The following is a 25307-nucleotide window of genomic DNA, read 5'->3' as shown; positions in this document are numbered from 1 at the left end:
GGCTGCTCTGGAAGTCAGAAGAGCCTGGGGACGTGGCATCAGTGGTGGCATAAAGTGACCCTAGGCCTGAAACCCAAGGTGGGTGGCTGGGTGGGCGGCCGATGGGCCCGGCAGCTCCAGGGCAGCCAGCAGCAGAGTTGCCGGCAGCCCAGCACCCAGGGAGCAGGGAGCAGGTTTAATTTGCCAGGCAGGCAGGAGTGCCAGCAGGGGAGGCACCCGCAAACAAAACAAAAACAAAAAAGTTAATTATCTTTGGCTTTTTCTTAATAAATATCCAAACTGGCCCGGCCGGATCCTCCGCTTTGGAGGGAGAGAGAAGAAGGAGGAAAAAACCCCAAACCAAATCCAACAGACTCATTCTCTAGTCTACCTTTCCCTTTGTCTCTCCTCCTTGTATTCGTCTCTTATCAGAGGCAGTACAAGTTTCACATTAATTCCCAAATTTTGCAAGTCAGAGTACGGCCACAAAAAAAATTTTGTTTTGAAGTTTTGGGGAGGGAAAGCAGGAGCGTAAAGAAGAAAGCAGCGGGTCAGAAGGCCAGGACAGAAGGCCAGGAGAGCGCGAGAGTAGGACGTTAGGAGAGCGAGCGTGATGTGGGTTCCCTGTGGGCGCCGTGCGACCTAGTCCGTGGCCCAGCCAAGGCGGGACCTGGTCTGGAATGTGGTGTTGGCACTGGATTTCAGCTACAATGATCAGCGACGGCAACATGGAGATAGAGTCTCCTTTTAAAACCCTGAAACCACCTGGGTCTCCCTGGCCACATGGGCTCCCCCGCTGCAGCCCCAGGAGCCCGGCTGGGATGCTGGCTGGGCCCCCGGGCTGCGAGGCTCTTCTGTGTGGAGTCGCAAGTGTACCCAGGGAGCGATGGGATGCGCGGGATGCGCGCTGCCACCGGGGCCTGCCTGAGCCTGGGGCGGCGGGCAGTCCCTCAAGGAGCACTGAGTCTGGAGCCCCTTGCCTGGGTTCAAAGTCCAGCTCCCTCCCTCACTGGCTGTGCCACCTTGACCAAGTCACCCACTGACCCTATCTGAGCCTCCATTTTCTCAGGATCAAAGAGAATAAAGAGTGACTGCCCAGGGCTGGGGGGCGAGGAGGAGTGTAGAGTGATTGCTGATGAGTATGCGATTTCTTTCTGGAGTGATGAAAATATCAGAGGGTGATGGTGATCACACAATATATTGGGAATATACTAAAAAACCACTGAATTGTAAACTTGGCTTGTAAATTAGAGCTCAGTAAAGTGGATTATAAAAAAGTGCGGACAAAACCAGGGGGAGAATGGCAGCGCTCGCTGCACGGAGTGGTCGTAAGGGCATAGCACGTAGCCTGGCACGGAGGGAGCGCTCAGTCAGGACGAGTGAGGAGGGACGGACACGGGCCTGGCCGGAAGGGTTGGCATCGGAGGGCTGGGGCTGGGTCTCCAGCGCTGGGCTGCCCCCACCCGTGGATGGGGTCCTGGCGGCCGTCCCCTGGCAGGGATGGGAGAGGGCACGACCCTCCTCCTGCCTCTCTGCTCGGGTCCCTGGAGAGGAGGCTGCCCACCGTGGCAGGCGGCCTCCGCCGTTCACTCTCCTCGTCTCACGGAGCACTCATATTTTCCATGTGCAGCAGACCGTGAATTCACCTTCATACTAGTTACAGGGTTATTTAGCTTCTCCTGACACTGACAATCACCAAACTTTAATTCGCTGCTTGGCTTCTCCCTGCTGTGCCCTCTGCCCACCCCCAAAATCCCTGGGAGAGGGTGGGAAGGACCTAGTCCGGCCCCCTGTTGCCAAAGCCTGCCCTTCGGAGTGATGGAGTGACGTGACGGCAGGAGGGGGGTGCTCAGGAGGAGAGGCTGGGCAGGAGGGGGGTGCTCAGGAGGAGAGGCTGATGGGCAGAGGGTGGGGGCGGGGCCGGGGAACAGTCGGGAGAGAGGAGGGACCGAAGGGGCAGGGCCGAGGGGGGCTCCCGTCCTGCTCCTCGGGCCTGACACTAATGTATTCAAGCCGACATCCATCCTATTGTGCATGAAGGCTGGGCTGACCGGGCTGTGGATCTGAGGGCTGGCAGTCCCAGCCAGGACCCACGGGGCCAGGGCTCGCTGGGCTCCCAGGATCAGGCCACTGGCACAGACTGGCCTCCTTGCCTGATGCTGGGCAAGGAGGTGTTCATCCAGGCACCCACCTGAGGGAGCCCATCCCTACTGACCTGAGACGCTGGCGCTCATTTTCTCCTGCCTCCCCCTGTGCCAAGTCTCCCGTGAGGCTAAGCCAGCTTGCCTTGCAGAGGCTTCCCTCCAGCTTATTGCTCTGCTGCTGGCATCACATCTCTCCATCACCTCACGTGGTCACCATCATCTTTCCCCAAAGCCTCCTCAGAAGCCAAGGTTTGCTCTGAGAACCATCTAGTTCAACTAGGGGACTCTCTTATGCCCCAAATCCAAGTTGGCCCCGTCAAGAGTCCCAGGAGCAGAAAGCCCAGCCAAGAGGATTCTCCATGACCAGAGGCCTGGAGGAGGACCCGGGCTGGGAGGCATAGAGCAGAGCCAAGAGGAGGGCAGGTGCAGGGAAATCCATCAGGGGGTTCGAGCTGTGTCTGCTTCCACCCAGCCTCATTCCACTGCCCCACTCCTGCTGGCGGAGGAAGTGGCCGTGGTGGCCTGGGCAAGAGAGATGTCACGGGGCCAATGGCACAGAGGGAGAAGGGGCTTGTTGACTGCAACTGTCCATTATGGCTCAGATTATAAGCATATTGCACAGGGCTCTCTGCACGATGCCGAGGAATCCAATACGCTGAAAGGTTAATGCAATCAATTAGGGTGACAAGGAAGTAAAGTAAAGCCTTCGGAGTAGATGAAAAGGAGAGGGGGGGGGAGAGAGAGAGAGAGAGAGCACACGCACCATGGAGCTGGGGGTGGCAGTATGGGTGGTGGAAGGCCAGGAGGAAGAGAAGCTGGCGGGATGCCGGGAGGGGGAAACAGATGCACAATAGGCCAGGAGCCCATGGAAAGAGGCCTAAGAGGGCCGGCAGCAGAAGCAGCAGGAGTGGACGGCCAGTGGATGCGGCGCTTCATCCTCCCTGCCCCGGCCTCCCTCCCTGCCAGGCCAGTCGCTCCTCTAGGGCCCGAAGCCAGGCTCCCAGATCTGTTCACAGCACCAGCAACACATCAGAGCAGCCCTGGGCCCTGCCTGTGAATGGAACAAGTGCCCAGCATGTAACCTCCGGGGCCTTCTCCACTGCCACTGCAGCCTAGTCCCACCTCTCCCAGAAGGGGCCTGGGTTCTAACTCAAATTCTTCCCACGGCCTGCTTCACTCCCAGCAGCACCCCTGAACGCGACCTTCACAGCTCTCCCCGAGCACCTAGTTACTGCCTGCAACAGCCCGGGAGGCACGCAGCATGTGCAGGACAGCCGTTTATGGAGGATGAGAGAGAGGGACCCAGAGAACTTATGGACCTCCCAGAGCCCTGTAGCAGAGAACCCCAATGTCCTCAGCCCGCTACCTGTGGGGCAATTCCTTCCATGGTGCCCACTGGAGTGAGGGCACTCACCTTCCCTAAGAAGTGAGACTCTCAGGGCCCTGGGCAGGGGTGGGGAACCCCTTGGAACCTGCCCAGGGACGGCCAGGGCTCTGGGAGGTGAAACGCTGTGAGGGAAGGAGTGAATGTGAGTTCTTCCGACCCATCAGGCCCCAAGCCAGGCACCTCTGACCACACTGACTCACTGGTCTGCAAAAGTAGCTATTCTGGGGGCGCCTGGGAGGCTCAGTCGGTGAGCGTCCGACTCTTGATTTCTGCTGGGTCCTGATCTCAGCGTCCTGAGCTCCAGCCTCGTGCTGCGCTCTGCACTCAGCGGGGAGTCTGCTTGAGATTCTCTCTCCCTCTGCGCTCAGCCCCTCCCCCTGCCCCTTTCCCCAAAGACATGCTCTCTAAATAAATTTTAAAATAAAAAAATAAAAAGAAGAAGAAGAAGCAGCTATTCTGCTCACTTTACCGAAGAGAAAAAGAGCTTAGAAAAGGCTGAAGGCTACGCAGGGTTCCTGGGGTGGGATGCCAAGCTCTCAGGAAATGGTGGCTGTCGAAGACAAGCCTGGACTTCTAGGTGGGTGGGACCTGCAGAGGACAGGGCCCTGAGGAGGGCAGAGAGAGGGCATGGCCCCTCACAGACCCGGTCTGCAAGCCGCCCACGGCCCCCGGGGATTGACTCCCACCCCTGCCGGAGCCCCCAACGCAGCATGACAGGCAATGCTGTGCACCTACTTAGTGCCGGGAAACTTTACACTTAAAATTGGCCACAATGGTAATTTTCATGTTAACGTTTTGCCACTTAAAAAAATAGAGCAGAGGTCAGGAGGCTCTCTTCCTCTAAAGGGTTTGAGAGTAAATATTTAGTCTTTGCGGCCTGCGTCCTCTGTTGTTGCTACTCTGCTCTGCCCCTGTAGAGTAAGAAGTAGGCAGGACCGATATGCAAATGAGCGGGCAGGGTGATGTTCCAATAAAACTTTATTTACAAAAATAGGCAGTGGGCTTCCAGAGAACGGAAGCACCTAGGGCTGACTTTGAATACCCAGGATGCCGTCCTGCCGCCTGGGGACAGAGTGTCCAATCTGGACCTTGCCAAGAAGCGGAGGGAGGGCTGGGCAGAGGCTCTTGTTACCAGCAGAGGATGGATAAAAAAAAGAGAACAAGCGCTGGTACGGGCAGCCCCTGTCCAGGAACTGGCCCAGCACCTAGCCTGCCTGGAAGCCCTTCACTTGGCGTGCGATCCTCATGAGGATACGAAGGGGCCGGCGGGGCTGACCCGGAGCTCTCCGCGTCCTAGGGCTCTCAACGCCACCCAGAGGTGTCCTGCCGCCGACGCCAAGGGGATGGGATGGGCAGCAGTGGGCCAGGCGGGCCAGAAGGGACGCCAGGGGAGAGGAAGGCAAGGACAGAGGCCCGGGGAGCGGAGCTGTAACCAGGGTGGAGCTGGCGGCAAAGGGAGGAATCTACGGGCCCCAGCGAGAGCGCAGGGCGCGGGCCGGGCCTGCCCTACACTGGCCGCCTCTGATCACGTTTTCAGGGCCACTGCCCGCAGGCACAGACAATGCTGGGGGAGCCTTTGAAGTCCCAAAGGGATGCCGCGGTGGGAGCCGCGAATCTCCTCCCTTCCCCCCGTCCTCCCGGGGGAGGGGGCCGGCAGGACAAAACCCGGAGCCGGTCACAGCCAGGCCCGAACCGCGTGAGACAAAGGGAAAACAAACAGGTTTGGAGTCAGGCGCACGGTGCCGTGTCTGTCCCCCGCCCCGCCGAGCTGGGATGATGGATGGCTTCAGCCAGCCAGCTTGCCCGCCGGGCAGGTCCCGCTATTTACATAACACTGGCGTTCCACCGGTCACCTCTGACACCGCGCTGCCTGGGGCCGAGGCCCGGTGGCCCTGAGGTTCCTCAAGCCTTTTGGGGACAGAGACAGCCTGTGAAGGCCCAGCCAGCGTGGGGAAGCCCGGGCTGATCCGGGCGCATGGCCCGAGGCCTCCTCCCTACCAGCCACTCATGGGGGGAGGAGGCCACTGGGGACGGGCAGCTCCAAGGACAGAGGCCAGGCTGCTGTCCTAGGGCTTCCAAGTCCACAAGGCTCCCCAGGAGTGACGAGCAAAGCTTCCAGGGACCGCCAGCAGCGGCTGCCACAGCGGGCGGACAGCGCCACGGAGCGCTGGGGACGGTCTGGAGGGGCGGCGAACCCTGGCACCAGGGGTGCTTCTGCCCACATGCCCTCGGACACATTCCATGCCCACGGTCCACAAGCCATGCGTCCGCACCCCATCCAGCCTAAGAGCCAATGTGAGACATTCCTACTGGCGCCATCTTTTCTGGCTGGGTTCAAATGGGCAGGGTAGCTCCAATGCCTGGGCTCCGTCTTCCCAATCCCCCCCGGGTGCTCTGCATGGCTGGACCCAGCCCAGAGCAACACCTGTACCAGGCCACCAGTGCAGGGAAGACACAGGACCAGGGAGGGCTCTCAGGCCTTACCTCGTCGTGGGTCCTAGAGGCTCCTCTCTCAGAGTAGGGGCGTTACTTCATCCTGGGGAGGGAGAGAGAGGAACCCCGTTAGTCTTTCAAGGCAGGATGCCCACAGCAACACGGTGCCTGCCCTCCACCCTGCTACGTGCCCAGGGCTCCCTGCCACCTATGGGCCAAGGGGCTGATGCTCCAGGACCAAAGGAAGGGGGTCAAGATGGATTTTGGCTCATTGAAGTATATGCCAACCAAAACCTAAAAATATTCAGAAAGCAGGAGGAGCCGACAGGGGGTATACAGGGTCCTCGGGACACCCCTAACCGAAGAGAGAACAGTCAGACCCTACTGCACACATCTCTGCAGAGGCGGAAACAGGAGTCTGTGGGTGGAGGGATGCCGTGGCTAAACCGAGGGGCCTGGGGACCGCAGGATACAGCGGCGCCCGTCCCACCACTCTCTTCCCCAGCCCCTGGGGCTTTCCCCCCACCCCGTCATAAAAATGACAGATGCCAAGCTGTTCACTACAGTAAGGGGGTGACAGAGGGGCAAGGGTGGACCAGGGGCCACGGCACCGAGAAGCCTCACCTCCCAGGATCAGGCTAGGACAGCACCACGTACCCTGAGGTCCTACCAGTGACACACAAGCCACGCTGGGGGCCCACACAGGGAAAGGGACACGGTCCAACAACACAGAGGGTCTTTAGCCAACATATAACTCAGCCCAGCTCTCTGGGCTCAGACCCTCCTGCCCAAAGCTGGGGTTTGGGGAGCCAGGTTCAAATGAGACAGACTCCTGATGTAGATAGAAAATCCAAGGAGCCCTTGGCCCCCCACCCCTCCTCCACGGCCCCCCAGCCCTCCTCCACGCCCCCACGCCCCCCCACACACACCCCCGCAGGGGCCTCAGAACCCTACCCACATTCGGGGAGGATTTTCTGTTTATTACATTTTTTCCTCCCCACTCCTTCATTTGTGGCTTATCAATGATGCAAGAGGAATAACACCAATTTCCTTAGGCTGTGTAATCCCCAAATCAGATTGGGGGGATTGCAAGAGGTGAGGTGACCTTGTACGGGGCTCCGGGAATGCCACCCAGTCCTGCCGCCCGCCCTCTCTTTCCCAGGACATATTTAGACAGATAATGCTAATTGTACTTGACAAGTCCTCCTAAGGAGGGCTGGGTCTCCTGCCAGCTTTTGCGGCCTTTGCTAGGCTGCCTGGGCAGAGGTGCCTGCCCGAGCAGAGCCCACCCTGCCAGGCACAGGGCTCTGCAGGGGGAGGGCGCTGGGCAGCCGGAGAGGCTGGCCCCCTGGGCCTCCTGCACCCCCCTGACCCAGAGGATGAGAGCAGGGGCCTGCAGACGGCTGGGAGGACAGTGATGGGGGGCAGTAGAGAGGAAGGGAGAGGCTGGTGAGAGCAGAAAGGGGAAGAGGCCAGAGAGGGGAGCGGGGGGACACAGAGGCCAGGCAGGGCGGGGCCGCAGGGCAGGGGCTGGAGAGCCAGGCCTCCGCTGAGAGGCGCTGGGCAGGCCTGGCTGTCAGAACCCGGCTGTGCATCCGTCCCAAGCTCACAGCATGACATCTCTCTGGGCGCTCTGGGCAGCCTCTCTTGAACCCCCAAAGCCCCCCAACCCCATAACTCCAGTATCTCCCTTCCACCACCTTTTTCTCCCCTCCCATCCTCCCCTGCAACTGTGCATTTATTAATTCATGAGGCACTAATTAGTTCTTTGTTTAATTTTGTGTTAAACAGACTGACCGGAATGATAACGACTTGCTGCACGGTGCTGCCGTCCCCAACCGCCCCTGTTTTCTGACAACAAGGGAGCGAGGGAGGCCGGAGCGCTGAACCCAAATCCCTCAGCAGTTGCACTTCATTAAGTCAAAATGTGACAAGAAGCTTAGAGAGCAACTTGCAGATCCGATCGCACACAACAATCGCAGGAAACTTTGCGGGAGTTGGCCCGGGTGGAGGAGGGAGGGGGAGGGGCGGGGATGCTGGCCGTTGGGGGCCTCTCAGGGCAGACAGGAGCAGGGACATCAGCTAGGTGCACTCCGGAGGCCCAGTGGGACCCTGAGAAGTTTAGCTTCACCCCTGCCCCTGCCCCGGGCATCCTCTCTGGTCTCTGCCCTGGCTGTCCCTAACCTCTGGTCTGACCCGTGTGACCTAGTGGCCGGGCACCCCCAGGTCCCCGTGGAGGACCAGAAAAGCTGTGGGGCTTCGGAAGGGATCCTGCAAGGCCAGGGGACAGGTACAGAGCAGGAAAGCACAGAGAGCAGGAGCCCCTACATTTGGCGAAAAAAGAGGAGTAATGTGTCCGGGATCTCAGCCAACACACCGGATTCTCTGCCGGCTGTGCATCCACCGCCCCACTGGCCATGCACCCATCCGACGGTCCTTATCCTAAGCACTCTGACTGGACAAGTGAGGACCAAAAGGCTGAGGTCTGTGCCAAGGCACACGACAAGTCAGACACAGAAGGTGGCCCTCGGGCTTCTGGACCGCAGGCAGGCGGCTGAGCTGACCAGGCCAACGGGCCGCTGACCGGCTCCCTCCTGTCCACATGAAAAGCAGCAGCTTGGCCCCAGAGGCATCAAGCTGCTAACCCTGTTGGCCCAGGGCGTGAGTGAGGATGGGCGGGCTCGCGATCAAGCCAGCCCTGCCCCAGTCTGAAGGCCGAGCCCCTGGCCCTAATTTCGATGATGTGGATGATGTCCCATGTGAATGAGAACACAGGGGGTGTGAGGCGGAGGAGAGCAGAAGTGCACGGAGAGCTGCCAACCCTGAGCCTCGTGTACCAAGGTCCTGTTGCCTTCCTCCCATTGGTCGCTGCACCCACCAGGTGCGGCCTGCCCTTGCTGTACGGGCTGTCCTTCTGGAGCACAGCCGCCCGGGGCCCCGCGCAGCCTGGCCCGCCTTCGCCTGGCCATGCTGGAGTGCAGTGGTCTCTCCCCCAGCCTGGCAGCCCTGGGCTGGCTTCTGTTAATTTGCTGTCAGGCTGCCTAAGCAAACCAATTAAAACTAATCATTAATTATAAAAGAGAGTGAGAAGAGTAGAAGAGAGAAGAGAAGGTGAACATTTGAGGTGGGGAGGAGGAAGAGGGGAGACCCCGAGGGCCAGCGGGGAGCTCTGGGTAGGGATGCAGTGGGCTGGGGAGTGGGGTGCTGGAGGCTCCTCCAGGCTCAAGGAGCGCTGGCCTGGTAGGAAGGAGGGAGGGAGGCCAGAGCCAGGGAGGAGGAGGAGGAGGAGGAGGAGGAGGAGGAGGAGGAGGAGGAGCAGCGGGGCTGCCCTGGTGAGGGGGTGCAGGGGCAGAGGGGAGGCTGAAGGAGCTGCTGTGACCCGTGTACCGGGACGGAGAGGCCTCACCCGGCTGCGGTCCCCTCTGGCTGGAGCCACCGACTATCCCCGACTTGGCTTCGCAGTGTCTCCCCCACGGCTCCCCAGCCCCATATTTATGAGGCTCAGCTGATTATGCAGCACCAGGCCAGGCTCCCTGTCCCTGCAGCCCCTACCTGCGCCCCAGCCCTCTCAGGCCACGGAGGCTCAGGGCAGCTGTCGGCCGCCCCTCTACCCCCCCAGCTGCCCTGGCCCCCTCCCCCATCCACACACACACACACACACACACACACACACACACACCCTCTCCACGGCCCTTTCACAGGAGCTGAGGCCATGTCAGCGGCAGCTTGAGGAGGAGAGCAGCACAGACAACAAGGGGCAATGTCATGGAAACGGGCACTTTCCCCGAGAAATATTCTGTTTGGCCTCCTTCCTGCATTGAGGAGCTGTCAGGAGCCTGAGTGAGAGCCACACCACCCCGGGACCAGGCGTGACAAAACCTATTTTCTGCCTCAAATTTGATTGATTAAAAAACTTTTTAGGAAAACCATGTTAAAAGAGTGAAAGAGAGAGAGAGAAGGAGGGAGTGAGGGAGGGAGGGAGAGAGAAGGAGGGAGGGAGGGGCATAGGGGAGAAAAGAAAGAAGGGCCTGCGAGAAGGGACTGAGCAGTTACCTCGGCAAACACGCGGGATGCGCGGGATGCGTGTCAGTGTGACACCCGCAGCGTAACCAGGCCAAACGGAAAGGTCAAAGGAAGCCCGAAACTTTACACAGTGGTGAGTGGGACCAAGAGGGGTCCCAGGGCTCCGCACAGTGCAGCAGGGGCCTGGCCCCTCTTGCGGGACAGGAACCCTGCACCCCAAGGCAGCCAGCGGGCAGGGATTTTGTGGTTGGCTCTGGGATGTTTCCAAACGCAGTCTGGGCTGGAATTTGGCCAGATTCCTGAAAAATCCATACAAGGTCAGCAGGGAGAGAGGGTCCAGCAGTCGGAGGGCGGGAAAGGGGTTTCCCACCTTGTTCTGTCAAGTCTCGGATCAGGAAGTGTTTTTAATCAACATGTGAGTCTAAACGCAGGGATGCAGTCACTGACGCCTGCCCGCTGGGCCTGAGGCACTCCCGCCCAGCCTGTGCCACACGCTGCCCTGCGAGCCCCCCTGCCCAGCTGCCCCCTCCTTTCTCCCGCCTCAGAAACCCAGCCCTGCCGGGCCGGGGCCTGGCCTATGCTGGGCGGCCAGGCCTTGCGCTCAGGCTTCTAGGACAGGAGCCACCCCCACCCCCCACCAAGACCTCACGGGGCAGGGGAAGAAACGCTCCCACTTCCCAGAGGCCCCGCCTGGCCACCCAGCGCAGGTGCCCGACACCGTCCTGCTGGGACCCATCCTCTCCTGGTGGGAGGGACCCGGGCTGGGGCTGGGCTTGCTCTCCTCCACTCCGAGAACCCTGAAGGTCAAGGCCAGGGGCAATTCTGGCCGTCAGCAAGGAGGTTTCTTTGGGGTGCCGGGAGGTGCGCTTGGCAGGCTCCTTCCCGCTTCATCAGCTCGGTGCTCGATATGGCCAAGGCAGTGCCTCCTTGGGCAGATGGGCACATTCTGCCAAACAGATGCCCCCCACCAGGTAAACCAACCCTAGACCTCTCTCTGTCCCTGCTCCACAGGAGCCGTAGGTCGCCACTGAGCACATGCTGTGCGCCTGGCATGGTGCTGGATGTGAGCGGATGAAGCGTATGGCCCACGGGAGAAGGGCAGGGGCTGCAATCCTGCCTCTGCCACTTATCACCCCGGGATCTGGCAGGCAGACGCTTCACCTTGTCCAGGACTCAGCTTCTCTAATGGGACAGAAGGAGCAGAAGTCCCTGCCCCAAAGGCAGTGGTTCAGTAAGTATTTCTTGAGTATCTACTAAGTGCTGGATACTGTCCTTGGCCTAGAGAACTGTGGGAAACCACAGGCAGTCCCCACGCAGCTTCCGTTCTCACGGCTGTCGGAAAGGTTCGCTGAAAGAATGCACAGGCACTGTGGTCGGCACAGAGTAAGTGCTCAGTATCCATGTCCTGTTGCTAACTTCCAGGCTCCCTGCCTCTAAGAAGCTGGGTGGTGGGAGGCCTGGGGGGCTCAGGGGTGGAGTATCTGCCTTCCGCCCAGGGCGTGACCCCAGGGTCCCGGGATCGAGTCCCGCGTCGGGCTCCCCGCATGGAGCCTGCTTCTCCCTCTGCCTGTGTCTCTGCCTCTCTCTGTGTGTCTCTCAGGAATAAATAAAATCCTTAAAAAAAACAAAAGAAGCTGGGGGAAGATCCAGCTGTCTGCCCAAGAGAATAGAAAATAGACCCAAATAAACACTTGGACACAGGTGTTCATAGGTGCTCTTCATGACAGCTGAAAGGTGACCACAACCCAAATGTCCGTCGGTGGGTGAGGGAGAAGCCGCGTGCAGTGGCAGAGCCGCAGGACAGAACGAAGTTCTCATACACAGTACAGCAGGCACGCACCTGAGAACACGCTAAGTGAGAGAAGCGAGACGCAAGGATCACATGCTGCGTGATTCTGCACACACGGAATGTCCAGGACGGGCGAGTCCAGGGAGAGAGCAGGGTAGGGGCAGGGGGACCGGGTGGTGGCTGCTGGCGGGTACAGAGTTTCCGTCTGCGGTGATGAAACATTTCTGGAACTGGAGTTGGTGATGGCTGCGCAGCACCGAGAAGGGACTCCATGCTGTCGGACTGCGCAGTGTAAGCTGGGGGCGAAGCTAAGTTTTATCTGACGTGCATTTTGCCGCAACAAGGCAGAACGGGACAGCCAGAGAAGCCCGGCAGCTCGAGGCTGGAGGCAGATACTCCCCACGGCACCCAGCGCAGGGTCAGAGACGCCAGGGGCGGCAGGGGACGCACCACAGCCTTACGCGGGCCCGCGCTCCTGGACGGCGACGTGCACACAGCCCAAGAACTCTCAGGCCTCCATGAGGCGCGCTCCGTGATGGCCCGGAATGGGGTCCCTTCACACATGCCGCCCCGGAGCCTCAGCCCCTGAATCTCCCGAGGCTACCGTGCCCCTGGCGTGTGGATCCCGTTGTTTGCGCCAGGCTCCCCAGGTACCTTGTGCTGCTGCCCAGCCACTCGGTGCAACAAGCCACCCTCCGGCGGGGGAAAGAGGGCCTGCACCAAGGACGTCCCCCCGCACTGCGGAGTCCCACCTGGCGGGGAAAGCCAGGGGACCGGGAGAGCCAGGCCCTGGGGGCAGCCCCGAGCCCTCTCCCCGGCCTCCTGCCCGCATCCGGAATGCGTGTGCACACAGAAACCCCTGCCTTGGCCCGGGAACTGTCAGGAGATCAACAAACAAAAGCTGCTTCTTGACAGGGAGTCATTTATATTTTAGCTTCGTTCCATTATCCTAACGAATCCTTCATCAGCAGATGCAATATTAACAGCAGAAAATCAGCTCATTACATCCGGGGGGAGTTCATCAAGGCGGCAATCATGTATGCAGCTCCCCAAGCCTGCAAGCGGCCAGTGTGGCTGTTATTTATTTATTTTGTTACTTATTTATTTAATTTTGGGGGTTCTTTCCACATAATTGCGCCGCATCTCAGATCTTTAATAAATAATTTGTAGGTCCTGAACTGCAGACGGCTCTGCTCTCTGCCATGAGAGCCTACATTAGCCAAAATATTTACCAATATTTAGAAGTCATTAGACTCGGGAGGGTAGCGGGGAGGGGTACCGTGTGCTTCCACAAACAGCCTGCTTTGGGGCTAAGGTGCTGGGTCCCCACGCCGGTCCCCTGACCCCAGCTTTAGGTCTGCGCGGGGCCCTTCTGGACCGGATGCTGCTGGAGGGCAGGCCCGCATCCCTCGCTCGGGCCCACTGGGTTTGCGCGGGGCCTTTCCTGGGAGCTGAGGCACGCGGGGCTCAGGCTGGCTGCGGGCTGCCCACAGCTGACGGTGCGGCTGCGGGGCGCCCCGGGTGTGCGGCGGGCTCCTGCAGGGCGCCCCGGGCTGGGCAGCTGGGCGAGGGAAGCCTGACCCCTTCCTCCCCGCTTTCCAGGGTTATGCCACGGACATCAAAGGGCAGGTGAGTTCGGTGGGTCCAGAAGGCAGACCTGCCCCCTCTCACAGGTGAGAAAACAGCTTCAACCAACACAAGCTCTCTTAGCGAGGCGGCGCCGGAGACAGAGGCACTGAGCCAGGCTCCGACTCGGAGGGGCTCTGCACAGCCCGGGCCCCTGAGGCTTGGCTGTAGCCTGCGAGGCTGCAGTGGCCCAGGGCCTGCAGGCACCACCCCCATGCTGGGCACACCCCCACGCCGGGCACACCCCCACAACAGTGGCCCCCCATGTCAGACACTCCCACGCCAGGCAGCCCCATGCCGGCACCCCCATGTCAGCACCCCCCATGCCGGGCACCCCCACGCCGGAGCCCCCCCGACGCCAGGCACCCCACACCGGCACCCCCACATCAGTACCCCACACCGGCACTCCCCCACACTGGCACCCCACACTGGCAGCCGTGCTCCCAGGGTTTCCCAGCGGGGCTGGATCTGTGCCCGGCCAGGAATGTGCTCCCAGGACGTCAATTCTAATCTCCCCAGCGCCCTGACAGAATTAAGCTCCAGTTTGTCCGACAACATCCCAAAGTTCCAGAAATCCAGGGCAGACTCTCTAATCAGGCTGGAGGACAAAGGTCTGGCCTGACCCTGTCACTTCCACTTACTCCTCCTGTCTGTCTGGGCCGCGGCCTCTCCGCAGCCCCCCCCCCCCGCCCCTCCCGGAGCTCCTGTCCCCCCCCCCCCAGCCGGGCCGGCCCCTCCGCCCGCCCTGCCCCTCTCCGCCTGGCCTGCCCGTTGGGCTAATCCTGGGGCTCCGCAGCTAAAGCCCAGGAACTCCCAGGACACCGCCCGGCCTGGGCCTGCTGGGCTCCCTCCGGGTCACCGCCTCCAGGGAACACAGACACTCAGTGCTCCTCGGCTCCAGGGACAGGGTGCTGGGTGCACAGCTGTTCTCCTGACTCTGGGTTCCCTGTAGCTGCCCCTGAGGCATCCTCTGGCCTCGCCCAGCCTCCACCCTGTTTGACGGGTCAGCTCGTGGGCCCTGTAGCCCTGTTTGGGGACCACCGTGTGGGCGGAGACGTCCCTTCTTCAACCAACCCCATGAGATACCGGGGTGGGGGGGACCCTGGGTAGAGCAAAGTAGTGGCAGCAGCTCTGGCCCCGGCCTGTGGTAACCACCCCGAGAAAGGGGTGAGGGGCCCGGGGGCTGGGGAGCTGGGCTAGAGGCAGCCCCGTGTGGCGGGGCGGAGGACAGCCCCAGGAAGCCGCAGGAACAGCCGTGCCTCCTTTTCCACGGCAGTCTCTGGAAGAAGCCGGAAGAGGCTAAGCCTTCACAGCTCATGCACAAAGGCGTTGCGGGGACCTGTGGCTTAAATTCGGTCTGGTCACATCAAAAGGTTCACGGGGAGCAGAAGGCAAAGGAGGAACAGGGTCACTGGGCAGGAACACGGGGTGCTGCTGCTCAGAAAGCCAGATGAGGGGAGGCCCCAAGAGAAAGAGGCGACAACAAACAGACGGGGTGCGGAGACAAGGCCTGAGGAGGAAGCCACAGACGTGGAAGTGCCGTGCGCCCCTCGACGGCTCCTCTAGGAGCTACAGGGTCTAGAGCGGCCAGGACAGGGGCTCCCCCAGAGCCACCAACTGGCAGATAGCTTGGAAAGTCCTGGAACGCGGCCTCCCGCTTCCTCCTGCGCCCCGGGCACAGAGTCACGGGGTCACAGCCCTCCTGTCCCCGCTTCCTCGGCCACGCTATGCTTGGCGGAGGGGATCCCCGTTCTCTGAGTGGCAGCTCCTGTGTCTGACAGCCCGTCTCGCATTCTCCCGTCTCGCATTCCCCCGTCGCACGGTGGGCCCTGCCCTCAGCAGCTCAGCCAGCGGACTGGCCTGGAGGATTCGCCCAGACACTGAGGTGGGCTGGGGGCCCGAGGGCCGGGGGCCGCAGATCAAAGCAGCCAAGGAGAACGAAAGGTCTCTTTCACCTGGAAGAATGAAGGTATTTATTGTATTTTTTTGCCGAAAACCAGAAAAATCTACAAAGGCCACCAGTGGAGGATGGGAGACCGCCTGCCCGTCGGCACCTTCAGCAAGGCCCCTGCGGCTCCCGCGCACCGGTCACCACCCTCACCCCCCGCAACTCCACAACCCCCAAAACGTCCCAGTTGGCTTCTCTGCCCTTCCGCTTGCCTCGCCTTCTCTCCTTGCTGTGCTGGGTGTTGGTGAGATGTTGGGTTTTTTCTTTTTTGCAATTTATCAGCAGATTGTGTGGAGCTGAGTGGTGTGAGCCTCACCCTGCTAAATAAAGCTTTGGTATTTCTGATAAAGCCATCAAATTCCTTATCACACTGACACAAAGTGCATTTAAAGAGACAGACACCCTGTCCCTCCCACCCCACCAGCTCCTGCCCCCTCCGCTCAGTTGAGATTTCCAGCCGCTCAGGCTCTTCTGGATGGGACGCCAAACACAGCCCCTGAGGATGTGGAGGGGGCAGCGGAGAGGGGGCAGGGGAGAGGAGACGGGGGAAGCCCAGGGGCCAGCTGCCCTCTCCAACTCCCACCCACCCACCCACGTCAGAGCTGCCGGCTCCCAGACCAGGGACCCCGGGCCACAGGGAGTGGCATGCACTTCCTGCCCCAACTCTGGAAGCAGGAGGAAGCTATCAATAGAAACGTCCCACAACAGGGGATGTCCTCATAAACAGAACAATCCTGTGTTAGGACAACAGCCGGCAGCTGGAGGAAGAGCTCCTGGCGGACTGCTGGACCAGCAAAGTTACTCAGTTGCCGTGGACACGTCCAGTCACCTCGGCCACAGCAGTACCTGAGGGCTGCCCCAGCCATAGCACTGCCAAAGGGGGTAAAAGGAAGACCAAGTGGGGCTGCTGGGGCCCACTCAACACGGGGCTGACGGGCTTTCACATGAGGTTGACTCCTCACACAGCCCCATGAGGTGAGTGGACAGATGAGGAAACCGAGGGTGGCCGGAGGCCACAGAGCCAGGGGCAGGCCCAGCGGGGGCTCCAGCCCAGGCTGGCCAACAGGTCTGCGGAGCGAGAGCCCCTCTTCCCCTAATTGATTTGCCAAGCTCACGTCCACCTCCTCATTTATGATCCCACAAAGACAGGCCTTCCCGTGTCCCGGGGCCCCCTCCCACCTCCCCGGCCCTAGCTCGGCAGCCCAGGCCCTGCGCCCACACACAGCCTGTTGGTTGAGGAATCAAATTTATTATTTTTAATTATTTTGATTTATCAAAGCAGCAGCTACAATCATATTAAACCAACTTGGCTTCTTGGCATTTAACAGATACCGCTGCTGCAGGACTCCCCCAGACTCCATAAAACACCCGGCCTGTCCACAGGCTCCTCAAGGAGGGCACCCAAGGCTCCTTCTCCAAGAACCCCAAATTGGAGGACCACTAGGCACCCCCACCTGGCCTGCCAGGGCACATGCTGACCAAGTGGCTGAGGGCCAGAGAGGAAAATGAACAAGCTGGGCAAAGCTGCCAGGCCCTGTGGGAGCTCATCACTTCCACCGCTCAGCCCTGGAGGCCCTTCCAGGGCCCTGGCCCACTGGGGACCAGGCAATAGACCTGAGCACATGCCCCCCCACCAGCCGGCATTTGTGGGGGCCTCTTGTATTGCAGGCCTGTGACTGGGCGCTCAACGTAGACGAGCCCATGTCCGGGGGAAGAAATCCTGCCCAAGGAGCACAGTTCATCAGTTCATGAGAAAAGCCAGGCCAGAGTCCAAACAGTTTCATTCTGAATGAAAAGCCCTGATTCTTTCTACCATACGTCCCCGCCTTCCCCCTTAGACCCAGGAGCAGAATTCCAGTCCAAGCACTGCCACTAGTGGGTGAAGGTGGCCAAAGGAAAGAACCCTGAAGTTTAAGACAATGGCCCAGGGCCTCACACCCCGAATATTCAGGATCTGGGTGCTTATGGGACGCGGTCCCCGAGAAGCAGCACCATGGGACAGGCAACACTACCCCGACAGGCTTCCACGGGATGCTCGGACCCACTGCGGGGCACAAGGAGAGGCTGGCCCACCTTTCGAGGTGAGGTGAGCTGCACAGGTGCGCAGCTTCACAGCTCAAGCAGGGAGCTGGCCACGCCCCCGGGGCAGCCCGATCCCGGGAGTCCAAGAGCCCAGGGCACCGGCGGCAAGGACCAGCAGGGTGTGCGAAGCGGGCACTTCACAGTTCTAAGCTAAACCACACCCCAGGAGCATGGGTGGGCCTGAAACAGACCCCTCTGGCTCAGGGGCCCACAGAACCCACTGGAGTCAGCTGCCTGCAAAACCTTGTGAACACGGGCAGGGCTTTCTTGGCGGGGTGGGAGGAGGCCACAGTGCTGAGAATCTCAGCCCACGTCCTCTGATTTCGTACACGGAAATTACAGTCGGCTGCCATGAAAGCAGGAGCCAGACCCCACTGGTCCCCACTGCCCAGAGGCCCCACAGCCTTGCGTGAAGAGCACGCGGCTGTGGCTGCAACTTCTGAACCCTGATGGCACCAATGGGTACCTTATCTGGCCTCTCTGAGATCAAGTGTCCTTATCTATCAGATGCACGGGCTAATAGTCCCTATCTCAGAGGGCGGCGGTGAGGATTCAGGAAGACAATGAACGCCAAGCTTTAGCCAAGGGTCTGCACATTTCCCATGTGCAAAAAGTGATGGCAGTCATCCCTGTCGTCGTCATCATCATCATCATCATCATCATCATCACCTAAACACCTAGCCAGGATAAGGCACAAGGGATTGTGGCTTTAGGCCCAGTGAGGGCAGGGAGGCTGGGGAGCAAATAAGATGTTGCTGACCGGCCTCACTGCTGTGCTCCTCGAAGAGCCTGGGGGTGCTCTGAAATGTCTAGAGGAAGCTGTCCCTGGTGCCTGCCCAGCACCCGGCATGAGCGGCCCGCAGGGGCCTAGCCGTGCGGGCAGGAGGGGGGGAAGCACGAGGACTTTCTGCAGCCCCATCTGCCTATCAAAAACTACATTCACTCAGCTTTCTCGGGAACTCATGCCCTAATATGGGGCCAGCAGCTTTCTGGGTTATTTCGAGTACTTGTGATAATGACTCCAGGCTCTGCTCCTACTGCCCCCAGAAAACTTTCCATGTGGGGACAGGGAGGATGGCGGGCGCAGGGAAGCCCAAGGCCAGACAGTATGCAGAAAGGGGGTGCAGGGGGGTGAGCCAAGGAGAAAGGAAGAGCAGGAGGCTGGAGGAGTAGGCTGACTCAGAGGTCAAGGTCGGGGGACAGAGAAGCCCAGAGCCCCAAGACCCAGGTGGGCACCAAACCAGTCCCCGTGCCCACTACTCCCTACCCTGGGAAATGCACCCAGGACAGCAGTCAGGCCTGCACCCTGCCTTCTCGCCCATGTCTCTGGTCGGGGTCCATTCCGCACGGGGGCCAAGCCAGGTCCTGGGCAACCCCTAGATGCTTTGGGGCCCCTGTGCTCCTGGATTTATTTACATATTAATGATCTTCTGCCCAAGCTTGGCCCATGGACTCCAGACTGCATAGGGTTAACTCAGACAGAGGGGCTGGCTTTGCCTTCACTCTACCTCAATTTCTACTGCACCCATCACCTACCTCCCCCACCCCCTGATCTTAGGGAAAAAAAACCCATCAAAATAACTATTTTATGTCTCCAAATATGCAGATCATTTTCTTTAATGAAAGATGCTTGACGTCTCCGATCCAATTAATATGCAAATGCAGGAGAGGATTTATTTGTGACATTCTGTCTGGGTGAGAGAAAACAAAAAAGGCCTGTTAACCAAAACACTAATTGCTGTGACTGATTGTCACATATCATCATTTTCATAGGATCTCCTCCATTCCTAGCTTTCAGGGAGCTCGAAACCAGGACTCATCCATGTAGGCATCCAGGAGAAGCAGGGCAGACTGGCTACCTGTCCGCCCGGCCCCTCCCCACCAGACCTATGTCGGGGGGCCCCCTGAGAGCGAGGCTCTGCTGGCTGCTGGTCCCACAGAGCGGCTGCTGACCTTCCTCAGGACTTTGCCAGTCCTTTGGCCTTCCTAAGGCGCACTTCACTCAGGCACTGGCCCGCAACCAGAGAGGGAGGCTCGGGGTGTGCTGGGTCTGATGGGCTCGGGGCGGCCCCAGGCAGCACACCTTCCTGCCTCACTTCCTCCACCGGCCAGGTGCTCTTTTGCCGTCTGCTCCCACCTGCTAGGAAGTGTCCCGAGGGAGGAGAGGGAACCCCTTTGGGTCCTCTTGGTGCCCACCCCTCACTCTCTTCTCCTGCTTCTCCAGATGTATCTCTCCCAGCACTTGTCGAGAGAGGCCACGGTGCCCTCCCCCGAGATGACACAGGGAGTCTGAAGGTGCCTGGGCACGCACTCTGGCTAGGCGGACGCCTGTACAGCAGCCCCCACGGTGTGACCGCACTGAGGTGGGTGGGTCAGCTGCCACAGCCCAGGCTCCTCAGGGCCGCTTAAACTCATCAGTAGGCCCATGAAGCCCCCTTTTCCTTTAGGGGGAGTCCTTTAGGGACACCCTTTAGGGTGTCGACAGGCATCCTTATTTCCAAAGGCCAGGAGGAAACTGGAAAAGACTGTTTTTTTGGCTCAAGATACCAGGTGAAAGACAAGAGGATTCCAGGTGTTAGGCAGTTCCAAACTCAAGGCCAAGAGGGAGAAGATTCACTTAAGCTCCCTTCTTTCCCACACAGTGGACCAGGGGAGACTGGAGGCTTGGGAGCTTGGAGGGCCGATGTCTTATCATTTGAGCTCAAACATTCTGGAAACTCAGAAGGCCTCTATTACCTTCTTGCCTCCTCCCTAGAACGCCCCTGAGTGTCCCAGGACATTGAAACGGGGGTTGGGGAGCCAGGGTGAGCCAGGCCAAAGAGCCACAAGGGTCCCTGGGCACCTCCATGGGTGCTGGGTACAGCTGAGGGCACAGGGAGGGACTCTGTCTGCATCCTGCAGGGCAAGTCCCACGAGGGTCAGTGAAGCCACGGCCATCTAGTGGGCACCAACATGGACCCGCCCAGGACACTGAGGCTGTCCCTAGTGGAGCCGCGGTGGTGGTGGGAAGGTGGTTCCATCCCAGTTGACTCCCATCTCAGACGTCCCCCTCACCTGCCCCGGCCCAGCTGCTGCCTCTGGCAACTCCAACATAGGCCTCCAGGAAGAGCTGGCGCCAGGGCAGCACGGGGCAGACGCTCTCCCCCCAAAAGGCCTGCCCCCGCACCCCAGGAACAGGCTCAACAGGATGCCATGCGGGGGAGCTTGGAAGCCTTCCGGGAAGAGCACAGCCCTGGCACCAGTCCCGCGGGGAAGAAGGTGAGCTGGGTCTGCCACTCTGTCTGCCGCTCACCTGACTCGCGCCCACGGCAGCTAAGCACCAATAGGGTGTGCGTGGGTGCAGACGGGAGGCGCGCATCATGGCGCCAGGAGCCAAAGGGGGAAGGGCAGGAGGCTGGGGAGTGGCAGCAGGTTGGCCGGTCAGCTGAACAGTGCTCCGACTGTAAGCCCCAGGTGTGAGGGCCCCACCTGTCAGTGCTGAACGAGAGGAGGGGTCCTCCCGGAGCAGGAGGCTGGCTTTGCCCTGGCCGGAAGTGCCCACCTTCCCCTTGGCCTCTTCTCCACCATTGGTTCAGCGAAAGGGGACAGGCCTTGTTCCTACCTTGCATGTGTCCGTCCCGCAGCCCCTCTCAGGCACAGCCTGTGGGGCACTGGTGGGCGGGGAACATCCATGTGGTCCACTGGCACCATGACTTAAGAGTCCCTTCAAAGCCAACCCACCTGCACAGCAGATCTTCTCATAAAGCAAAGGAGGAGCAAGTGGTTGTGGCTCTGAGCAGTGTGCTAAAGCCAGGCACCTACCTGGCCACCCCTCCACCCCCAGCCTCACCCTTGCCCTGGTGTCCAGCCTGGGAGCACGCGCCCAGCTGGACATGGCAGCCTGACCTATGGAAGCTGTGATGATCAAGTTCGGGTAGAGCTAGACCAGCTTCCTGGCACCGGGCAGAGAGGCTCTGCCCTTTGCAGGTACCCTCATCTGGGAGGTCAAGACCCCAGGGCACCAGACTGGGAGCTCCCTCTCTCCCTCAGCCTTCCTTGGCCCTGTCTCCCATTTTTTCCCTCCACGATATGGTTCCAGAACCAGATGCCTAGAGAACATGTCTAATTGATGCATTTTCCCCAAACTGCAACCTGGCTACTCCCACAGTCCACTTTGCACCAGCCATCCCGGGTGGCCACCTGGTTCAGCTTGGCCTCGGTTTCACGCACCTCCTTCCCCAAAGCTCTCTTTCTCCAGGACCTCGAGGTTCTTACCGAGTCCGAACCACGGCAGCATGGGTCAACCCCAAACTCACACCCAAGCCCGGATCTCCTGGGGCCTCCCAGACCATTCAGGTTCTTGGTGGGGAAGAGTCTAGAACTTGTTTCCCAAGTCCAAGACCTAGGAGCTCTTTCTCCATGGGTCACTTTCAGGAGGGTAGAAGCGTTCCTCCATCCTTGCAGAGGGGTGTAAGGTTAACGCCACACTAGCTTTAAAAATACCGCAGCACAATCCACAGGGTTAGAGCAAAGGCCACATGGTCAGAGCCGGACTATAAATAACCAGCAAACCATTTCCCAGAGCCGCGGCCCCCTCCCCAGCACCAAGAACCTTTCCGAGGAAATCAAAGTGAACACAACTGTTACCAAGTCACTACTAAAATATTTACCAGCCTGGCGAAGTGCCGAAGGTGCTTGGCACCGAGTGTTTGCTTATTTACAAGGCTGTTTTAAAGGGTAGAAAGCAAAATAAGGTAACCTGAGCTATTAAATGGAGGGGCCAGGTGGTACGTACCAGCTGTTAGCTGTCCCAGGGACACCAGGAGCTGGAGCAGCACTGGGGCAGAGTCCCCCGGAATGGGCCAGGCAAGCAGACAGGCTTGGAGCTCCAGAACAACCCAACCAGCAGGGGGGCTCGGTGTTATAAGTAGGGGGTAGGGGCTGTTTCTCCTTGGCCCCAAACACCAGCTAACCCAAGCCCCCAACCTGCTCCTGGACTGCACCCACACTCAGAGGGGCCACAGGGGTCACCACCTTATCTGGGGGGGCCCAGGTAAAGGGGAGGGACACTGGGGAAGGCAGACAGTGGGGCCCCCAGAGGATGACGTAAGGGGACACACAGACCTGAGGAAGAGAACGGACTCAAGTGTTCTTGTCTCCCTCCTCTTCCTCTTTCTTTGAAGTTCCCTTGTGGTTTGAATTTTATTTTGATTTTTCTCAACTTTGGCAGATTGGAGTTGAAATAACCTACAAATTACTTAATGTGCTGTAAATCTGGGGGAATTCGGGAGTAATGGGGACCACATGTTGGCCAGGAGGAAGCCCACGGAGGGCCGAGGGAAGGCGGCCCTCGCAGATACACAGGTGGCTGTCCCAGGCAGGGACACGGGATGCCCGCGGTCCCTGTAAGGAGGGGGCTCGGGCTCCCTGGGGTGGGGGGAGGATCCCCAAGTGGGCCCGGGAGCTCTGGGTGGACACACACAGCACGGTCAGGCTGCGGCCTGCCCACGTCGCCGCCTGGGGCAGCCCGGTGACCGTGGACGGGGGGCAGCCAAGTAGGCCGCATGCCAGGTGCCTGCCAGGCCCCTCGGCTTCACCAAAGCCGCAGCGCTGGCCCTGCTCCCCTCTGGCCTTCCGCTGCATGTGTGTGGCTGTCAGCTGAGCTCCCACTGCCTCCCCCCTCCCGCCCTCCCTCTTCAGCAGATTTCTCTCAAGTACTAAGCCATATGGTTCCAGTTAAGCTCCATATTTTTCCTTGTCGATTGAAGAGACACACTTTCCTCTTTGCCAGACAGTTTGCAGATTGCTCTGTTGGCTCAATTTCTTATTGGATTTCTCAAAAAACCTGACATTTTAAATTAATTTACAGCCACAACAAAAAGAGTTCAGAATTTTAATGGTGTTGTAAGTAATTTTTAGGTAATCCACTCCAGATTTTGATATTAACCTTTGAAACCTGAGTTCATTCAGCTACTATGTTACAGTCCCAGTCAGACTGGGCCTGGGGGAGGCCAGGCTGGGGCAGGGGCAGGGTTCTGGGGGAGCCCTCTGTGCCAGGAAACCCCAGGAGGGGGGTGCCTGGGGAGCCCTGGACCGGGGGGTGAGAGTGACACAGGGCACGCAGGGCCCGGCAGGAGGCCCGCATGACAGCACGGCAGGTGTCGGGGAGTAAATGTGGGGGTGAGGGGACCTCCTGAACATCCTGGGAGGACCAGCCAGACTCAGCGGGGGGCAGCATCCCCGGAATCCCAGGGGAGGACGAGCAGGGCTCCTGGGAAGTGGCACGCGGCAGGAGACACGCTCCACATCAGTGCACCAGGAAATAATAATGATAATAGTAATAATAATGGTGACAGCTAACATTTGCTGAGCTCACTGTATGTCAGGCGGTGTATTAAGTGCTTCACCGGCTCTAGCTCCTCCACTCTTGCAAACCACCCCGGGGCAGCTACTGCCCCGACCACCACGGCTACTACGGCTACGGACGCCAACGTGCCTTATTAATGGATATCGAGGGCTCAGCACAGCCCAGGCCACGCAAAGCCCTCTGTACCCACGACCTCATTAAATGGTAACAGAAACCCGAGACGGGAGGTGGGCCATCCGCATCCTCGTTTACAGGGGAGGAAGTGAGGCTCTGAGAGGTGAGGCCAGGTCTCCACCGCGGGCTGCTGTTGACCAACAGCCAGGGAGCTCCAGGACCCCACCTTCCCTGGCTGACCCCGCACCCTACTTCTCCTTCCCCCAAATGCCACAAAATTGCCGCACCGTGGTCCTTCTGGCTGGGGCTGGGGCTGGGGCTAGGGGGCGCAGAGGTGCGCTCCTCCGGGCAGGCCAGGCCGGGGCCTGCCGGCGCCACCTCTTCCCCGCCTGCCTCCGGCCCAGCTGAAGGCCGCACGCCAATCCGGACAGAGGAAACCCCGGGCATGGAAGAGGAGCCCTAGCCAACGTCTTTACTCGGCTCTGGCACTGAGCGGCCCCGGCCTGGGTACGGTGCCAGCTTACTACACCAGCAGATTGCTCGCATTCCTTCCCTGCAGGAGCTTCCCAGGGCACCCAGGAAAGGAGATGCAAAGACAGAGGCCCGGCCAAGGCTGTTCGGTCCCTGGAGGGTCCTCACGCCGGCAGCAATCCAGAGCTCTGTAGGAGGGCCAAAGGGAGGCTGGACAGGACCTGCCCTGAAACCAGGGTGTCTCCCTTGGCCTCCTCCTCATCTTGGGGAAGATGGAACAGGGCTGGGGGCGGGCAGGGGCATCAGCCCGTGCCAAGCCCGCCGAGATGTCACATAAATAGTGCCGTATGGGGCCTCGGGAGCTTCCCTGTCATCAAAGCTAGGAGAACGGAGAGAGCTGACGGCTGGTGGGGGACAGGAGGGAAAGGTTCTCACTTTACTGGCCCTGCCTGTCAACAGAGGCCCACGCACAGGAGTGTGAGTGCAGTGCAGGGGACCTGGGACTGAAGTGACGGCCGACAGGGAGCGGTGGGAGCCAGCGTCCAGGCCTACAGCCTGTCAGGGAGGGTTGTGGGAGAACTGGGCAGCTCCAGGTCATCATGCAGAGCACAAGCTACGAAGCCAGGAGGCATAGGTACACCCCACAAGGCCAGCCCACAGCCCTCAGCACAGGAAGTGGCTCTGGGACGTCATCTCTGGCCGGGCCATCCATCCGTCCGTCCATCCATCCACAACCACCTGCTGTTTGCTATTCTATTCTGGGTGCCAGGTTTTCACAAGGCCTTGGGAGTCCAGAAGAAAACCTAGCCTCCTAGAAACGCACAGACTCAAGAACCTCAGCCCTTAAAAATCCCCAGGGACCAGGAGATTCAGCATAGCCTAATGCTGCCGAGCAAACGCAGACGCAGAGCCCGCACTCTGACAGGTGCTGACCTCTGGGGTCCCCTCCCCGCTCCCCTCAGACT

General features: G+C 59.9%; 1 protein-coding gene across 5 annotated transcripts in view; it reads right to left on the bottom strand.

Annotated features, from left to right (window-relative positions):
* Positions 1-25307, bottom strand: part of CASZ1 (castor zinc finger 1) — a 140964-nt gene that overhangs the window by 56774 nt on the left and 58883 nt on the right. For all 5 annotated transcript variants that reach the window (XM_072828423.1, XM_072828424.1, XM_072828427.1 and 2 more), the window contains exon 3: positions 5995-6046. The gene's annotated coding sequence lies outside the window, so the exon portion shown is untranslated. The remainder of the gene's footprint in view (positions 1-5994; positions 6047-25307) is intronic.

This window comes from Canis lupus, chromosome 5 (assembly GCF_048164855.1).
Source record: "Canis lupus baileyi chromosome 5, mCanLup2.hap1, whole genome shotgun sequence".
NCBI lineage: Eukaryota > Metazoa > Chordata > Mammalia > Carnivora > Canidae > Canis > Canis lupus.
The sequence above is the reverse complement of the archived record's forward strand: the minus strand, read 5'-3'. Positions and strand labels throughout refer to the sequence as shown.